The sequence below is a fragment of the Urocitellus parryii genome, chromosome 5 (assembly GCF_045843805.1).
Source record: "Urocitellus parryii isolate mUroPar1 chromosome 5, mUroPar1.hap1, whole genome shotgun sequence".
NCBI lineage: Eukaryota > Metazoa > Chordata > Mammalia > Rodentia > Sciuridae > Urocitellus > Urocitellus parryii.
This window is the reverse complement of record NC_135535.1, coordinates 133762154-133782737: the sequence shown is the minus strand read 5'-3', so window position 1 is coordinate 133782737 and position 20584 is coordinate 133762154. Positions and strand designations below refer to the sequence as shown.

The 20584-nt window shown below is 39.6% G+C and overlaps 1 pseudogene; it reads right to left on the bottom strand.

The window, feature by feature from the left end:
* LOC144255057 (neuropeptide Y receptor type 4-like) overlaps positions 1-18317 on the bottom strand; it is a 54302-nt pseudogene extending 35985 nt beyond the window's left edge.
* Positions 18318-20584: the final 2267 nt, after the last annotated feature.

Below are 20584 nucleotides of genomic sequence, written 5' to 3'. Positions count from 1 at the left end.
ACTAATTCTAGAAGTTTTCTGATGGAATTTTTGATCTACTAAGTATTGAATCATTTGTTGGCAAATAGTGCTAATTTGAGTTCTTCTTTTCCTATCTGTATCTCTGTAATTTCTTATGTCTTGTCTAATTGCTTTGGCAAGAGTTTCAAGAACTAAAGTGGTGAAAGAGGCATCCCTGTCTTGTTTCAGTTTTAGAGGAATGCTTTCAATTTTTCTTCATTTAGAATGATGTTGGCCTGGGACTTAACATAGATAGCTTTGACAATGTTGAGATATATTCCTGTTATCCCTAGTTTTTCTAGAGTTTCGAACATGAAAGGGTGCTGTATTTTGTTGAATGTTTTTTCTGCAATTATTGAGATGATCATATGATTATTATCTTTAAGAATATTAAAGCAATATTAATATATTGCTTTGATGAATTACATTTATTGATTTCCATATGTTGAACCAACCTTGCATCCCTGGGATGAACCCCATTTGATTGTGGTGCACTATATTTTTGATGTTTTTATATTCAATTTGCCAGAATTTTATTGAGAATTTTTGCATCCATGTTCATTAGAGATATTGATGTGAAGTTTTCTTTTTTTTTTTGTTGTGTCTTTGTCTGGTTTTGGAATCAGAGTGATATTTGCTTCATAGAATAGTTTGCAAGTGTTCCCTCTTTTTCTATTTCATGAAATAATTTGAGGAGTACTGGTATTAGTTTTTCTTTGAAGGTCTTGTAGAACTTAGCTGTGTATCTGTCTGGTGCTGGGCTTTTCTTGGTTGGTAGGCTTCTGATGGGGTCTTCTATTTCATTGCTTGAAATTGATCCATTTATCCTGATTCAGTTTGGGTATATCATATGGCTCTAGAAATTTGTCAATGCCTTTGATATTTTCTATTTTATTGGAGTACAGATTCCCAAAATAGTTTCTAATTATCTTCTGTAAGTTCTCTAAGCAGTTGAACTAAGGTTAAATTTTGCTAATTTGGAAAATATTTACAAACTTTCTTGGAAATCAGGTCTCATGACAACTAAGTTCCATGGTGACCACTCTATACTTGGAGGTCAAAATGTTCCCTTTTAGTAAAACATTATAGCCGTTAATCATTGTGGGCACATTGTGTAAGTTCCTTTGGTGATATTCTAATTAGTAATATGTCTAGTGTCTTACAGGCATACATTGAATGTTCTGTTAACTTTAACCAAAGAAGAAATCTTGGTATAAAATGTGTCATGTTTTCAAAGGTCTCTATTTACTGAGAGACTATCCCTATAGACCCATTTTAGTTTACTTGGCTCATGTGGACATGTAAAAAATCATTAGTGGGACTGATGAAAAGATGAAATGCCCCTGTTCTTCCACAGAACTTCTCATTGTCCTTGTGATTTGTTAACTTCTTACATTAACAAAACTTTGCTTTCTCACACCCTCAGACAAAGTCTTTCCCAATCTATGTATCTGTTTTCTTATTTTAAAATATTTTTTTAGTTGTAGAGGAATATATATATATATATATATATATATATATATATATATATATATAATTTATTTAGTTTTATGTGATGCTGAGGATATAACCCAGTGCGTCATATGTGCGAAGCAAGCACTCTGCCACTGAGCCACAACCCCAGTCTTATGTATATGTTTTCTGATGGGTTTATTTTTATTAACTAAATTGTGTGCACACTGTCATCTTTTACCCAGAAATCTACTTCTATAATAGTCATGGTTTACTTTTAAAAAATGAATCATAGCCTTTTGTGGATTACTCTTGTCCAGATTTGTAATGAAACTTGCTCCCCAAAGTGTGAGAGTCAACTTGGGAGCTTATTGGAAGTGTAGAATCTGCATTCACCAAGACCTCACAAATCACTGTCTACATTTTAGCAAGATCTCTAAATGATGAAGTATACAGAGTTTGAGAATCCCTGATCTAAGAGAAAAGATATATGAGAAAAGGGCATGAGAAAAAGACATTTTATTCTAAGAAGCTCTAGTATTTAATGTGAATGAAAACCACTCACCGAAGAGATATGGAGATGAGAGGAAGCCAAGGAAGTGCCTGTCATCTCCTGGTACCTCCTCTGAGGAAAGCACAGTGAGGCTTCCATTTCTTCCTGGGTCTGACATGGTAGTTCCCATTAAGCAGGAACTGAATGTTTAAAGATCTTATGAAAATAATTTGCTAAGTTTTTTATTACTTGAGCATTAATACTTAGTTTTGCCTTAATAGAACTCTCTTTTCCTGATTCGAGTTCTAGACGTTAATGTTTGACAAACTTTCCTTCTTTTCTTCTCATTAAAAAATATACCATTCTGACCATAGGATGGAATGCTGTCACCCACCCCACCTTGATGTAATTTATGTATGTGCCTTTTCCTCCTCCTTGAATCAAACCCAAATAATGAGAATATCAAAAAGGTCTTCAGAGATTATTTATCTGTTCCTAGGGCCTTGCACATGCTAGGCAAGCACTTTACCATTGAGCTATATCCCTAGCCCTGTATGTGCTTTTTCATGTGATTTTTTCACTTTCTGCGTGTTATCACTTTCTTCATCAAATTCCTGCTTTGAAGGACTTCTGTGGTAATACTGCCATTGGCCCAAGGATGGGGGCAGATTTATTCTTGTCTATATTCTATGCTTCACACAGTTTTTGCATATAGTAGTTAAATTATAAGTGTGGAATGAATGAATGAATGAATGAATGATTTAAATGAAACCCCAGCATTTGCTTTCTGGAAAATTGCTCTTTCGTGGTTCTGAACAGTTTTTTTTTTTTTTGTTCAAATACATGGACATTAAATACCAATGTTTATAGGAACAGTGTGTTAGAACCAAATTGTTGAAGTCCTACCTAGTGTTGAAGAAGCAGCCCTAAATATTGGAAGGTTTCAGGCTTTAAAATACTTGTGTCTTCTGGGGCTTGTTTTATTTCTTTTATTTTTCCAGTGTAAAATATTGGTTTTTCTATTGGAAAAAAAACAGCATAAAAGTTTACATCATCAAATTACATGTGGTAAAGAAACACTTTTAGCTTTCAGTCTAGATTTATGTTATATAGTTTAACAGCTAGTCCTTTCCCCATCCCAATATTTACTTTCTGTAAAAATGAATATCAAACAGGTCTTCAGAGATTATTTATCTATTTCTTAGTGCTGCACATCCTTTTTTTAAAATTTCTAGGTGGTGTCAAACTGGCTGTTCCTTGTGATATAGTAGATAACGCAACAGTGGTTGTAATTGGCTTTCTGTATGAATAACCCAAAGTGTACAATATTTTATCTGGTAGTAAGTCATCAGTGGGTTAGCCTTTAAGCAGGGATTCACAACAGTACCCTTATCTATGATATAGTCTTAACACTTGAATGGGACTTTGAATGGTTATAGATTTACCTGTTAAATAGTCAGAGCCTTTCTGTTCCAGTTAGTAAATAATATGACTGAATAAAATTCTTAATCAAACCTGATCCTTTAGTAACAAGTTTTGGTGACATATTCCTAACACTTTGAACATACTTGATGATTTTTTTTCTGCTATAATGAACTATTTATCTGGCTAAAGACCAAGAAACACTAAATAGCAGTGCCTAAACAGTTAATGGCAGTGCCCATATTATACATTTAAAGAAACCCATGCTTTTATTTCCTTTCAAATTTATAACATGATGAAGGGGACAGGTTTGGTGGCATATGCCTAAAAGTCAGTGATTTGGGAGGCTGAGGCAGGAGGATTGCAAGTTCAAGGCCAGACTTGTCAGCTTAGCAAAATTGACTCAAAATAAAATTTAAAAAGGGGCTGAAAATGTAGCTCAGTGGTAGAGCACCCCTGTGTTCAAACCCTAGTACCAAAAAAGAAAAAAAAAAAGTAGCTCAGATTTATAAAACAAGGAAACAATATTAAAAGAAAATCAGAAGTACACAAACATATTTCTATAAAGATCCCCCAAAACAACGACAAACAAATAACAACAACAACAAAACATTGTCAGAATAGAAGTGCTCATTAACAGGCTACCTGAGAGATCAGGACATGTTTTTCTTCATCACCATTTTAGGAATAGGCAGCATCCAAAGCCAAGAATCCAAAAACAAAGGTAGTCTATAATTTGGTGGGTCAAGGAGAAAGGGAAAATTCAGACTGTCTTGTTGGTTAGCTTTCATTATCTTCCCTCTGCTTGGTGATTAAGATCAAACCCAGGGCTTTGTGTACACTAGGCAAGTGTTTTACCACTGAGCTACACCTGCAAGGGGTGGGGGTGTTATGTTGTCTTTAAGGAGGAATTTGGTGGAGTAGAATCTCCTTCAAAGGAATTTTTCAGTGATCCACTAGTTTTTTTGTATTTCTTTTTTTTTTTTTTTTTTTTTTTTTTATTGGTCGTTCATAACATTACATAGTTCTTAATACATCATATTACACGGTTTGATTCAAGTGGATTATGAACTCCCGCTTTTACCCCGTATACAAATTGCTGTATCACATCAGTTACCCTTCCATTGATTGACATATTGCCTTTCTAGTGTCTGATGTATTCTGCTGTCTGTCCTATTGTCTACTATCCCCCCTCCCCTCCCCTCCCCTCCCCTCCCCTCCCCTTTTCTCTCTCTACCCCTTCTACTGTAAATCATGTCTTCCATTTGTATTCTCTTGACTTACCCCTCCTTACCTCTTATATGACATTTTGTATAACCCTGAGGATCGCCTTCCATTTCCATGCAATTTCCCTTCTCACTCCCTTTCCCTCCCACCTCTCATCCCTGTTTACTGTAAATATTCTTCTCAAGCTCTTCGTCCCTACCCTGTCCTTGTTTACACCCCTTATATCAAAGGAGTCATTTGGTATTTGTTTTTTAAAGATTGACTAGCTTCACTTAGCATAATCTGCTCTAATGCCATCCATTTCCCTCCAAATTCTATAATTTTGTCATTTTTTAATGCAGAGTAATACTCCATAGTGTATAAATGCCACATTTTTTTTATCCATTCATCTATTGAAGGGCATCTAGGCTGGTTCCACAGTCTTGCTATCGTGAATTGAGCTGCTATGAACATCGATGTAGCAGTGTCCCTGTAGCATGCTCTTGTTAGGGCTTTAGGGAATAGACCGAGAAGGGGAATAGCTGGGTCAAATGGTGGTTCCATTCCCAGCTTTCCAAGAAATCTCCATACTGCTTTCCAAATTGGCTGCACCAATTTGCAGTCCCACCAGCAATGAACAAGAGTGCCCTTTTCCCCGCATCCTCTCCAGCACTTATTGTTGTTTGACTTCCTAATGGCTGCCAGTCTTACTGGAGTGAGATGGTATCTTAGGGTAGTTTTGATTTGCATTTCTCTGACTGCTAGCGATGGTGAGCATTTTTTCATGTACTTGTTGATTGATTGTATGTCCTCCTCTGAGAAGTGTCTGTTCAGGTCCTTGGCCCATTTATTGATTGGGTTATTTGTTATCTTATTGTCTAATTTTTTGAGTTCTTTGTATATTCTGGTTATTAGGGCTCTATCTGAAGTGTGTGGAGTAAAGATTTGTTCCCAGGATGTAGGCTCCCTATTTATCTCTCTTATTGTTTCTTTTGCTGAGAAAAAACTTTTTAGTTTGAGTAAGTCCCATTTGTTGATTCTATTTGTTAACTCTAGCGCTATGGGTGTCCTATTGAGGAATTTGGAGCCCGATCCCACAGCGTGTAGATCATAACCAACTTTTTCTTCTATCAGATGCCGTGTCTCTGATTTAATATCAAGCTCCTTGATCCATTTTGAGTTAACTTTTGTGCACGGCGAGAGATAGGGATTCAGATTCATTTTGGTGCAAATGGATTTCCAGTTTTCCCAGCACCATTTGTTGAAGATGCTATCCTTCCTCCATTGCATGCTTTTAGCCCCTTTATCAAAAATAAGATAGTTGTAGTTTTGTGGATTAGTTACTGTGTCCTCTATTCTGTACCATTGGTCCACCCGCCTGTTTTGGTACCAGTACCATGCTGTTTTTGTTACTATTGCTCTGTAGTATAGCTTGAAGTCTGGTATCGCTATACCGCCTGATTCACACTTCCTGCTTAGTATTGTTTTTGCTATTCTGGGTCTTTTATTATTCCATATGAATTTCATGATTCTTTTATCTATTTCTACAAGATATGCTGTTGGGATTTTGATTGGCATTGCATTGAACTTATAGAGAACTTTTGGTAATATCGCCATTTTGATGATGTTAGTTCTGCCTATCCATGAGCAGGGTATGTTTTTCCATCTTCTAAGGTCTTCTTCTATGTCTTTCTTTAGGGTTCTGTAATTTTCGTTGTATAAATCTTTCACCTCTTTTGTTAGGTTGATTCCCAAGTATTTTATTTTTTGGGGGGATATTGTGAATGGAGTAGTTGTCCTCATTTCCGTTTCAGAGGATTTGTCGCTCATATACAGGAACGCCTTTGATTTATGCGTGTTGATCTTATATCCTGCCACTTTGCTGAATTCATTTATTAGCTCTAATAGCTTCTTTGTAGACCCTTTTGGGTCTGCTAGGTATAGAATCATATCATCTGCAAATAGTGATAATTTAAGTTCTTCTTTTCCTATTTTTATGCCTTTAATTTCTTTTGACTGTCTAATTGCTCTGGCCAGTGTTTCGAGGACTATGTTGAACAGAAGTGGTGAGAGAGGGCATCCCTGTCTTGTACCAGATCTTAGAGGGAATGCCTTCAATTTTTCTCCATTCAGAATGATGCTGGCCTGTGGCTTATCATAGATTGCTTTTACAATGTTGAGGTATGATCCTGTTATCCCTAATTTTTCTAGCGTTTTGAACATAAAGGGATGCTGTACTTTGTCGAATGCTTTTTCTGCATCTATTGAGATGATCATATGGTTCTTATTTTTAAGTCTATTGATGTGGTGAATAACATTTATTGATTTCCGTATATTAAACCAGCCTTGCATCCCAGGGATGAATCCTACTTGATCATGATGTATAATTTTTTTGATATGTATTTGAATCCGATTCGCCAGAATTTTATTGAGGATTTTTGCGTCAAGGTTCATTAGAGATATTGGTCTGTAGTTTTCCTTCTTTGATGTGTCTTTGTCTGGTTTCGGAATCAGGGTGATGTTGGCCTCGTAGAATGAATTTGGAAGTTCTCCCTCTTTTTCTATTTCCTGAAATAGCTTGAAAAGTATTGGTGTTAGTTCCTCTTTAAAGGTTTTGTAAAACTCTGCTGTATACCCATCCGGTCCTGGGCTTTTCTTAGTTGGTAGTCTTTTGATGGTTTCTTCTATTTCCTCTATTGTTATTGGTCTGTTTAGGTTGTCTATATCCTCCTGGCTCAATCTGGGCAGATCATAGGACTCAAGGAATTTATCTATGCCTTCACTATCTTCTATTTTATTGGAGTATAAGGATTCAAAGTAATTTCTGATTATCTTCTGTATTTCTGAAGTGTCTGTTGTGATATTGCCTTTTTCATCCCGTATGCTAGTAATTTGGGTTCTCTCTCTTCTTCTCTTCGTTAGCATGGCTAAGGGTCTGTCAATTTTATTTATTTTTTCAAAGAACCAGCTTTTAGTTTTGTCAATTTTTTCAATTGTTTCTTTTGTTTCAATTTCATTAATTTCAGCTCTGATTTTAATTATTTCTTGCCTTCTACTTCTTTTGCTGTTGTTTTGCTCTTCTTTTTCTAGGATTTTGAGATGAAGTATGAGATCATTTATTTGTTGGTTTTTTCTTTTTTTGAGGAATGAACTCCAAGCAATGAATTTTCCTCTTAGAACTGCTTTCAATGTGTCCCATAGATTCCGATATGTTGTGTCTGTGTTTTCATTTAACTCTAGGAATTTTTTAATTTCCTCCTTGATGTCTTCTAAAACCCATTGATCACTCAGCAACCTATTGTTCATTCTCCAGGTGATGCTTGCTTTTTCCTTTCTTCTTTTATCATTGATTTTCAGTTTCATTCCATTATGATCAGATAAGATGCATGGTATTATCTCTACCCCTTTGTATTGTCTAAGAGTTGCCCTGTGACATAGTATATGGTCTATTTTTGAGAAGGTTCCATGTGCTGCTGAGAAAAAAGTGTAGCTACTTGATGTTGGGTGGTATAGTCTATATATGTCAATTAAGTCTAGGTTGTTAATTGTGTTATTGAGTTCTATAGTTTCCTTATTTAACTTTTGTTTGGAAGATCTGTCCAGTGGTGAGAGAGGTGTGTTGAAGTCTCCCATGATTATTGTATGTTGGTCTATTAGACTCTTGAACTTGAGAAGAGTTTGCTTGATGAATACAGCTGCACCATTATTTGGGGCATATATATTTATGATTGTTATGTCTTGTTGGTGTATGGTTCCCTTGAGCAGTATGAAGTGTCCTTCTATATCCCTTTTGATTAGCTTTGGCTTGAAATCTATTTTATTAGATATGAGTATGGACACTCCTGCTTGTTTCCGCGGTCCATATGAGTGATATGATTTTTCCCAACCTTTCACCTTCAGTCTATGTATATCTTTTCCTATCAAATGCGTCTCCTGTAGACAGCATATTGTTGGGTCTTGTTTTTTGATCCATTCTACTAGCCTGTGTCTCTTAATTGGTGAGTTTAAGCCATTAACATTTAGGGTTATTATTGAGATATGGTTTGTTCTTCTATCCATATTTGTTTATTGATGTTACTAAACCTGATTTGTTATCCTCTATGACTACTTTCCCCCCTTTACTGTCCTACCTCCCATTGTTGGTTTTCAATGTTGTTTTCCATTTCCTCTTCCTGTAATGTTTTGCCAAGGATTTTTTGAAGAGATGGTTTTCTAGCTGCGAATTCTTTTAACTTTTGTTTATTGTGGAAGGTTTTAATTTCATCTTCTAACCTGAAGCTTAATTTCGCCGGATACACGATTCTTGGTTGGAGCCCATTGTCTTTCAGTGTTTGAAATATGTTATTCCAGGATCTTCTAGCTTTCAGAGTCTGTGTTGAGAGATCAGCTGTTATCCTGATTGGTTTACCCCTAAATGTAATCTGCTTTCTTTCTCTTGCAGCTTTTAAAATTCTCTCCTTATTCTGTATGTTGGACATCTTCATTATAATGTGTCTAGGTGTGGATCTCTTATGATTTTGCACATTCGGCGTCCTGTAGGCTTCTAGGATTTGGGATTCTGTCTCAATCTTCAATTCTGGGAAGTTTTCTTGTATTATTTCACTGAATAGACTGTTTATTCCTTTGGAATGGAGCTCTGTGCCTTCCTGTATCCCAATGACTCTTAAATTTGGTCTTTTGATATTGTCCCATAATTCTTGGATGTTCTGCTCATGGTTTCTTAGCAGACTTGCTGAGCTGTCTATGTTCTTTTCCAGTTGAAATACTTTGTCTTCATTGTCTGATGTTCTCTCTTCTAAGTGATCTACTCTGCTGGTAGTATTCTCAATTGAGTTTTTAAGTTGGTTTATTGTTTCCTGCATTTCTAGAATTTCAATTTGTTTGTTTTTTATTACCTCTATCTCCCTGTGAAATTGATCTTTGACTTCCTGGATTTGTTTGTCAATGTGATCTTTCATTGTCTGATTTTGCTGTCTCATGTCTTCCTTGAGACTCCAGATCATCTGAAGCATATATATCCTGAACTCTTTATCTGATATTCCATCTGTTGCAGCTATTACCTCTTCTAAAGTTGAGTTGACCTGCATTGCTTGTGGTCCTTTCTTTCCTTGTCTTTTCATACTGCCCGCGTTTCTTTCTGCTTGGTGCAACTGTTGTGTTTTGAAATTTACCCCCTATTTATTTATGTTGCTCTTGTATACTTGAAAAGTCTCCCTTGCAGGTGCGGGCGGCGGCTGTGCCCCTACTCCAATTGGGGTGACGTGTCTATCACGCTGGCGGCTCTCTGGGCCTGTTCCGGGAGTGGAAGGCGGCTCTGCTCTGTCACTATTCCAATTGGGGTGTCGTGACTACAATGCTGGCAGATCGCTGGGCCTCTTCCGGGCGTGGGCGGTGGGCTTGGCTGGTGGGATTCCACCTAATGGCAGTCCCTAACCTCCCTGCTTGCTAATTAATGGCTTCTCTGAGGCGCCACGCCTTCTGTAGCTGCGGGGCAGGCCGCACGAATCAGTTGGCCTGGATCTCCGGGGTCCTGCTGCTGGCTGTTTTGATGTTACAAGCTGTTGGAGAGTGGTGGTGTATTCTTCAGCTTTCCCGGATGGTGGCCACTGACTGCCTGGATGGAGTGTCCGCTGTTTTGATGTCGCACTCTGAAGGAGAGTGGCGGTGTATCCTTCAGCTTTCCCGGATGGTGGCCGCTGACTGGCTCGGCGGAGTGTCCGCTGTGGGGGATGGGACTGTACCGCTTCCTTCCCCTTCTGAGAACCCGTGCTCGGCCCAAGGGTCCGTGTGGGCTTGGCTGGTGGGATTCCACCTAATGGCCTTCCCTAACCTCCCTGCTTGCCAATTAATGGCTTCACTGAGGCGCCACGCCTTCTGTAGCCGCAGGGCAGGCCACGCGAATCAGTTGGCCTGGCTCTCCGGGCCCTGTTGCAGGCTGCTGGGATCCCTGGCACTCTATCACTTTGATTCTTTCTGCTTGCCCCTCCCCCAGCGCTGGCTAGCCAGGTTTCCTTTTGGCTGCTACTGGGAGGAGGGGTTGGAGGTCAGGTGTCTCTGGTTTCCCCCTAGCCTGTATGGAGGCTCAGCTTGATACTCTCTCTCCCGGCAAGCCTAGGAGAGATTTTATGCGAATTCCCGCTGTCTGGGGGGTGAGCTGAATGACACCGACCTGTTTTGATGTCGCACTCTGAAGGAGAGTGGCGGTGTATCCTTCAGCTTTCCCGGATGGTGGCCGCTGACTGGCTTGGCGGAGTGTCCGCTGTGGGGGATGGGACTGTACCGCTTCCTTCCCCTTCTGAGAACCCGTGCTCGGCCCAAGGGTCCGTGTGGGCTTGGCTGGTGGGATTCCACCTAATGGCCTTCCCTAACCTCCCTGCTTGCCAATTAATGGCTTCACTGAGGCGCCACGCCTTCTGTAGCCGCAGGGCAGGCCACGCGAATCAGTTGGCCTGGCTCTCCGGGCCCTGCTGCAGGCTGCTGGGATCCCTGGCACTCTATCACTTTGACTTTTTCTGCTTGCCCCTCCCCCAGCGCTGGCTAGCCAGGTTTCCTTTTGGCTGCTACTGGGAGGAGGGGTTGGAGGACAGGTGTCTCTGGTTTCCCCCTAGCCTGTATGGAGGCTCAGTTTGATACTCCCTCTCCCGGCAAGCCTAGGAGAGATTTTATGCGAATTCCCGCTGTCTGGGGGGTGAGCTGAATGACACCGACCTGTTTTGATGTCGCACTCTGAAGGAGAGTGGCGGTGTATCCTTCAGTTTTCCCGGATGGTGGCCGCTGACTGGCTCGGCGGAGTGTCCGCTGTGGGGGATGGGACTGTACCGCTTCCTTCCCCTTCTGAGAACCCGTGCTCGGCCCAAGGGTCCGTGTGGGCTTGGCTGGTGGGATTCCACCTAATGGCCTTCCCTAACCTCCCTGCTTGCCAATTAATGGCTTCACTGAGGCGCCACGCCTTCTGTAGCCGCAGGGCAGGCCACGCGAATCAGTTGGCCTGGCTCTCCAGGCCCTGCTGCAGGCTGCTGGGATCCCTGGCACTCTATCACTTTGATTCTTTCTGCTTGCCCCTCCCCCAGCGCTGGCTAGCCAGGTTTCCTTTTGGCTGCTACTGGGAGGAGGGGTTGGAGGTCAGGTGTCTCTGGTTTCCCCCTTGCCTGTATGGAGGCTCAGCTTGATACTCCCTCTCCCGGCAAGCCTAGGAGAGATTTTATGCGAATTCCCGCTGTCTGGGGGGTGAGCTGAATGACACCGACCTGTTTTGATGTCGCACTCTGAAGGAGAGTGGCGGTGTATCCTTCAGCTTTCCCGGATGGTGGCCGCTGACTGGCTCGGCGGAGTGTCCGCTGTGGGGGATGGGACTGTACCGCTTCCTTCCCCTTCTGAGAACCCGTGCTCGGCCCAAGGGTCCGTGTGGGCTTGGCTGGTGGGATTCCACCTAATGGCCTTCCCTAACCTCCCTGCTTGCCAATTAATGGCTTCACTGAGGCGCCACGCCTTCTGTAGCCGCAGGGCAGGCCACGCGAATCAGTTGGCCTGGCTCTCCGGGCCCTGCTGCAGGCTGCTCTTTTTTGTATTTCTGATTGACCAAAGATTTTAAGAGAAAATAGATAATTTTAAAGTAAGATCTTCTGTTTCTTTTGCAATAGCTTTTTACTCATTTGGATTTTGAGCAAGAATGAGTGGATTCAAGAAAATTACTTTCTTTTTTTAAAAAATCAAACTATTTTTAGAATGTCATCTTTTAAAGACAAAGCAATATAGTGTAGAAGATTATTGTATTTATTTGCTAGGATTCCCATAACAGAGTTACACAGAGTGGATGGCTTAAACAACAGAAATTCATTTTCTCAGTCTGGAGGCTGGAAGTCTGAGCTCAAGGTATAAGCAGAATTGGATTCTTCTGAGGCTTCTCTTTGGCTTGCAGACAGTTGTCTTTTCCATGTTTTTGCATGGTCTTTCCTCTGTGTGTATCTGTGTCCCATTCTTATAAGGATATTAGTCATATTGAATTTCCTCCCAAATGACCTCATTTTAACTTAATCACCTCTTGAGAGACTCTACCATCTGTCACATTGTGAAGTATTGGAAATTACAACTTCAATATATGAATTTGGGGGAGGAGAAATACAAGTTAGCTGATAATTTGTCAGGGAGGTAGGAGATTATTTAGGAAGGTCCCATGAAGATAAATGAAGAGAATCTAAACTAAGGTATTGATAATAAAAATGGAAATGAGATTTGAAATTTAGAATCCTTAAGGAGCCAGTAATTTGATTTTAGACTAAATAGCAGTGCCTAAACAGTTAATGGCAGTGCCCATATTATACATTTAATAATAAATCTGAGAGAGAGGGGGCAGTGTCCTTCCTGGATTTCTGCTCTAGGAGAAGAAACAGACTTGAGGGAGATCTGAGCAGTGTGATATATCTTTTGAGTACCTAGCACTTTGACAGTCATATGACCCAGGTGGGATCAACTCTGGGGACATCCTACAATGACTACTTTATAACATGGACTATGTCACATCCACTGTGCATGCAGGTTTCTCATCTTTGAACCTGCCCTTGAATATATCTTATGATAGTTATCACTCTCTTATTATTATAATTGATTTCAAACTCCTGTATTTTCCCTGATAAATTCCTTTAGGGTAAGGCCTACTATTTTTATTATTTTTTTGCCCAATTCTTCAGTATCCAATAACTGGCTTCACACATCTAGTACATAGTAGAAATAGGTTGTGCTTAGCAAATTCTAGTTACAGGAATAGTGTGTCAGGAGGATTGTTATATTCTTTTCATATTTTAATCAAGGCTCAATATTGAATACCTGTTTGGCTTTCTTGCAGAATGAGAAGACTTTGGGACATTCCATGAGTCATTCAAGCAACATTTCTAAGGTAGAGTACTACAGAAATATATTACTAGTGCCTTGGGACTTTTATATTCTTATACCTTACATGTGTTTATATTCTTGTCTTTTGAAGACATCAAGTTCTTGATACATTTCTGTAATTTGCTTTGGGACTATACTAGGTATTGGCAGTTATGTTTTTCTAGTCCACATACTTCACAGAAACACACTGGTCAACATACCCACTATTTTCCTGAAGGTATACTAGACCCCTACAGACCCCAGAGACCCCACCTACCCACCCCATGCAGTCAGATGGTTGACAGGCACGCCCTACAGAGCCCACTCCTCCATGCATCTCTGTCATGTCCACTCAGGTCTCTCACATACACTGCCTAGCACCAAGCACTGTGCCCACTTTACACCCCATGCCAAAGTGATTAGATATACCCAAGGCTGCAAGTGGAGCCCCCACCCCTCATTCCATGGGGAACTGTTCTATAAATCCTCCCTAGGACCCTTGCCCATCAACTCTAGTAGAGGGACCACCATTGAGCCAACAGTGGATTCCAAGCTGGCCCCTAGCCCACCTTCCAAATGTGTCAGACAGGAAGCCCCTTGTGAATGGCCTCCTCCTCTGTCCTGGCTCTCTCTCTGTTTTCTCAGGCCCTTTCCCCTTTCTGGGGTGGGCTGGCAGAGGCTTTGGCTAGTGTGTGTGGAATCATCAATAATCTTTAGTGTTATTTTGGGGGAAGTGACTTGCAAGGGAAACATAGTTTCTTCCAGGAAATCATATTTTTAGGCAGAATAAATCTTAGTCACCAGAGGATTTGTCATCTCAATTAGGAATGCATTGGACTGAAAGTAACACAAAGCTAACTATGGCGACATAAATATAGCTTTATGTGGTTCAGATGATGAGGTGCTTGGAGGTAGGTAGCTCAGGGCTAAGTTGTTTATAGACATTGCCAGGTATTATGGTTTGGGTCTGGAATGTTCCCCAAAGGCTTATTTGCTTAAAGATTTAGACCCTAATAGAGCAGTGTACAGAGGTGAGGCTTTTGACAAATGACTGTATCATGAGGACTCTAACCTCATCAATGGATTAATCTTTTTGGTGGATTAATAATTTGAATGAATTATTGGGAGGTGTTGGACAGTGATGAAAAGATGAATAGTCACCTGAGCTCTCTTTTCAGTGTTCCTTTGGACACTTGTCATTCTCCTGCTTTGCACATGGCCTCACAATGAATGAGAGCTGAGTCTTCAGCACTTTGGCCTTGGCAGGAATAAGAGGAATGACTAAGGAAGGGAGGAGTCTCAACTGAGGGACCCTTTTTGGTAGGAAGACTGATGCTTCCCTAACTGGAAGCCCTCTCCAGTACTTGATTTCTGCTTATTTATCTCACTGCCAGAACTGTCTTAGCAGGCCATCTCTCATAGGAAGGTAGCTAGAACAAGGAGGGATTGAGGGTATGGGTTAGTCATCCATGCAGTGGGGTCATCTAGTTAGCTTACCAGGAGCATGTCAGCTGCTAGGATGTGACCCAGGAACCATCAGTACACCATGCAATGAGCTTGCTCCCATGCAGTGCTCCTCTCTCAGCCCAGAAACAGCCCTGGCTGTCTCCTTGTGCAGCAAGATATGAAACTGATTCTGACAGGAAGATTTGAACAATATGATGAAACCTGTCTTACTGCCTCAGATACTCTGAAATAAAGCTACTATATATGCCATTTTAACTTACTAACTGTATAGATGTTTTCATTAAGATTATCTGATTTTTTTAAACTAAAAGAATCTAGCAAAATATTTTTTTTTAAATTTTGAGTTGTAGATGGACACAATAACTTCATTTTGTTTATTTATTTTTTATGTGGTGCTGGGGATTGAACCCAGTGCCTCATGAATGCTAGGCAAGCGTTCTACCACTGAGCCACAACCCCAGCCCAAGAATCTAGCAAATGTTCTGTAAGACATTAACTCATCTCTTCTTAGGCATATTTATAATCTAATAACTTGATCTTCTTAATTTTGCATAAAAAGAAAACCCCATAGTGCTTAGCATGACATTGCAGGCCATTTGCATTGTGGTCCTTGGCTTCTGTCCTGAGTTATTCCCCAGACCAGTTCCTTGAGCAGTGGGCTTCACCATGTTGTGTGAATGCTTTTCTTTGAATACTCTCTACTTATACAACCTCTGTTTCTTTTCTCTTGTTCTCCCTTCATCCACAAAACCTGGAGCTCTAGAATGGTGCAGTGGTAGGTCATTACTCTGGATAAAGAATCCAGTTTTGCTCTACTACCTTTCAAGGGAGCTAGCAAGTGTTGAAGCACATATGCAGATGAAATGTTAGAGGAAGTTGAACTGCATGTGTTAAACAGAGTGCTTTTTTTTATTAGCTACACATGGCATTACAATGATCTTGGCAATTCATACATTTGAATCAATTTCTCATTTTTCTGATTATACAGATTGCAGAATCACATTGGTCATACAGTCACCTATATACATACAGCAATCATAATGTCTATTCTATTCTGCTGCCCTTCCTATCCCCCCTTCCCCTCCCCTCCCCTCCCATCACTTCTCTCTATCCAATCTAATGTGACACACTTTTTTTTTTCTTTTTCTCCTCACAACATCATACATGTATTCTGTATAACAATGAGGGTCTCCTTCCATCTTCCGTGCATCTCCCCTTCTCCCTCCTTTTCCCTCCTACCTCTCTTCCCTATTTAGTGGTAATCTTCTTGTCATGCTCTTCCTCCCTATCCCATTTTGAAACACCCCCCTTATACCAGAGAAGACATTCGGCATTTGTTTTTTAGGGATTGGCTAACTTCACTTAGCATAATCTGCTCTAATGCTATCCATTTCCCTGCAAATGCCATGATCTTGTTATTTTTAACTGCTGACTAATATTCCATTGTGTATAAATGCCACATTTTTTAAATCAATTCATCTATTGCAGGGCATCTAGGTTGGTTCCACAGTCTAGCTATTGTGAATTGTGCTGCTATAAACATTGATGTGGCTGTGTCCCTGTAGTATGCTCTTTTTAGGTCTTTTGAGTATAGTCTGAGAAGGGGAATAGCTAGGTCAAATGATGGTTCCATTCCCTGCTTTTCAAGGAATCTCATTCTGGAGGAAGTTATCTTCCCAAATAGTTCATGTGGCTTAGTAACATTTTATTTGAAGGAAAATTTTTTCCTGTAATTAAAAAAAGCTTGTAAATGACTGATTTAAAATGTCTAGGAATTAGGTTAATGGGCATGGCATGGGGTGTGGATATTCTGACTTGCTTTGGAGGATTGGTTAGGGGGTTACATTCACTGTGGTTTATTAGTCCTGTGACTTTGAGAAAGGTACTTCTCTGAGCTTTAATTTCCTGATGAGTTAATTTATGGTAATAATGCATCTTTAAAGGTTGTTGTGAGTCTTAGAGTTAATATTAGCTCAGACCTGGGCTCTCTTCTTGCACAGAACCAACAAATCTGACTCTTTTCAGATTATGTCAAATCATGGTGATCATTTGGGTGGATTGGGTCTGAATAGTCTAGTGGTAGCTGCTATTATTTACTGCTAATCAAGGGCAGAAGCATAAGTGTTATCTTTTCTTCCTGTACACATTTTTATCATGTGCTATCTGTGCCTGGACACTTACTGTGTCCACTGCATTCCCAGACACTTTTTAGGGTCATAGGAGAATCTCAGAAACAGTGTGTGCTTTAGAACTCTGTTCACAGAACTTCCAGGGAGCCACTCAATGTGAAAATTTGTCACAAAGTATACCCCTCTGTAACTAAGAGTTACAGAGGCTGCATAAAGTTGTTAGGCTGAACCAGTTCATTGGGGCCAAGGGAAGCTTGGCAGAGGACACTGTGGAAGTTACTTTTTTTCTTGAAAATCCTAGTTCCTTTTTATTGCAGGATTTGTAAAATGAACCTGCTGGTTTCGACCATTTTTAGGCCATGGCATATAAAATCCTATCTTTAGTATGACAGATGAATTTCAGCAGATTCTTTATACCCTTGAGATAAAAGGTACAAAGAAAGGAGGTCAGAATAAGGACATGTCTTCTGTTTCCCAGAATTCTCATTGTATCTCTCAGCAGATTTTTCTTGCAAATTCTCTGCCTCCATATGGGTTCAGCATCTTAGTTGCTCACCTGCAGTCTGTCTTGGATTTCTGCAGTTTACTTCTTGCTGGCAGGATATTAGAGGTTGAAAAGAGGTGAACATAAACCTCAGTCTGTTTCATGGTAGTCTGTCTAGATTGGATTTTAGGAGTTCATCAAATTTGTTACCACTCCCTAGTGGCCCTTCCTAGTCACTTAAGTGGTTCATGTTACTTTTCTTTTTTTTTTTTTTATTTTTAACAGAGCACTTATTGCTGCCTAGATGTTTGAATTTATTTTTTCTGCTGCTGCTTCATCCCACTTAAATTCTGTTGACATAGAGTCACGTTTTGTTTACTCCTAAGCCTTCAGAGCCAAAGATAGGATGTAACCCTGGAGGTTTCCAGCAGTACTGAGTGAATGTTTGCATGGTATTGTTCCAGATGCTTTATACTCAGCCTGTTGTTTTTCCTTCATTGTCACAGCCACCTTCCAGGTCAAGTTTCTTAGCTCATTTTTAGCTCCCTAAGAATCTGTGTACATTTTGACCACTTTTCTGAAATCCTTCTCTGACTAGCAACCTGTAAATGGAATCCTAACACTTCTCCTTTCTCGCCTTCATGTATTTCATTTTGTTAGCATAAGTTCCCATCTTCCTACCTTCGTCTGTTAGAGTTAAAGTGATCTGGCACTGGCTGCTTGGAGTCTCGTCCATCTCAGTGTCCCATTGGTCATCAAAATCTAGATGGTTCTGGCAGGTCAGTACTCTATCCATGCATGCATTTTGCACAAGTTATTCCCTCTAGTTGAGAATGGATGGCTGACTCTTGTTTTTTTCTTTAAGTCTTGGGCCCCTTAGAGGGGCTTTTCTGGACACCTTTTTCTTAATCTTAATTATCTCACTCATTACATTTTTTCCCTTTTTAGCACCTGTCACAGTTTATAATGATATTGCAGCAATGTGTACAAAAAATATATTTTTAGAAGACCCTCATTGCTATACAAAATTACATATAAGAGTTTGTGAGGGGAATGGGAAAATAAACAAGGAGAGAAATGAATTACAGTAGATGGGGTAGAGAGAGAAGATGGGAGGGGAGGGGAGGGGGGATAGTAGGGGATAGGAAAGGTAGCAGAATACAACAGTTACTAATAGGGCATTATGTAAAAATGTGGATGTGTAACTGATGTGATTCTGCAATCTGCATTTAGGGTAAAAATTGGGAGTTCATAACCCACTTCAATCAAACATATGAAATATGATATGTCAAGAGCTTTGTAATGTTTTGAACAACCAATAAAAAAGAAAAAATATATGCAATTCTCTATGCAAAGAATACAAAAAATAAGTTGTTTGATAAACAATTATGAAAAGATAAAATATTTGCTTTTATTGAAAAGACAAAGTTTCTCCAAATTCAGAGATTTTAAGTAAATTTAGTAAAAGATATAAAACCCAGATGGAAAGAAACTAGTAAGTAGTGGGGAAAGATGCAAAGAATGGTGTAAATATGAGGATATATTTTTGGTATAGAAACTTAAAAAGAGAAAAAGAATTTTTTGTTGTTGTATGAGAAAGAATTTTGTGATAGAGTAAAATTTTTATGTGACAGTTGAATGACTAGATTGCTCCAGAATTTAAAAAAGTATGTATAATATAAAACTAAAGATTTAAGCAAGTCATGGATGGTTTGTAAAATACAAATCTTATTAAAGTTGTATGTCATCAAGTTGGATTAAAGGAAACATTTTGGGGGGGCAGATGAGTACTGCTAAGAGCCATAGCTGAGTAGGAATGATGCATGGCATTTTTGGTTGAAAGGTGATGCCAGCAAGCCATTGAGATGATAATGATTATGTTAAGATCTGCATTCAATTGGCTATTAGACCCCTGCTCTCTGCCTCCACCTGCTACTTTGGAGCTCTCTGGGGACTCCCAGAGAGTTCCCATTAGTTGGGGAAGTGCAGTAAGAGGGATTTCCAGAGGAGGGATTTCCAGTTGGTGGGGTGTGTCCCCGGAGAAGGTCTTGTGCGTGGCATTCATGGAAGTTTTGGAAATAAAGTTTGTTCCTGATTGAAAAAAAAAAAATATATATATATATATATATAATACAAAAAGTTCATAAATCTTCATTTTGAAGTTTTTTCCACTGCCTATGAACTCATACTCCACGTGTTTCTGTTCTCTCAGACTATTACCTCAATAAGAATTTTGTTGCATAGGAATACTTGTCAACAGTTTATTAAGAGGAGCATCCTTTGTGTTCTTACTACATGGTTTTCAGTTTTTAAAACTGCTAGGCTGATTATGCCCGTCCCTGAAACACAACAGACCTAATGACATAGACTAGCTTCCAACCACTGTTAAAAATGTTCAACATTTGTTGTTATTTTAACCAAGAAAATCATTTCTAAAGTCAGCTTTTGTTGACCCAATGATCTGAATAACAGAGACATAAAATCCTTAAGAGGTTGGTCTCTGCTTACTGAAATACTACCATAAGAAAGTTTCTAATCACCTTTTAAATGATAGTAGACGATTAATGTGGTTGAAAGAAAAAAGATTGTATTCTGTAAGCCAAAAGTTATTACTAATCATACTTCTTTTAACTTCCCACCCATGGAAATAGAGAAAAACAAATGTAAGTTAAACTAATTTGGTCAGAAAGAAGAAATTGGAAGGCAGTAGTACCTAGTCAAACTCCAGTTCTCCCAGTTATTTCTTCAGTTTTGGGGATCTGGGATTTTGTATATTATACTTCTCTATTTAGTGATTCTTCTCCAGGAGTTGGGTCAGAATCTCAGGAAATATTATAAATATCCATGTCCAGGCCCTATTGAATTTATTGAATATAAACCTCCAGGGAAGAGCCTAGGTTTGACAATTTTTAAAATCATCACCAGCTCATTTTGTGATACCATTGGAGCAGAGAACCAGAAGACCAAACAATCATCTCTTAATCTCATCTCTTATTTACAGGAACAATTCCCTTTATAATTTGGAGAGTTGCAAAAAAATAAGGCAACAGACAGTAATTTACT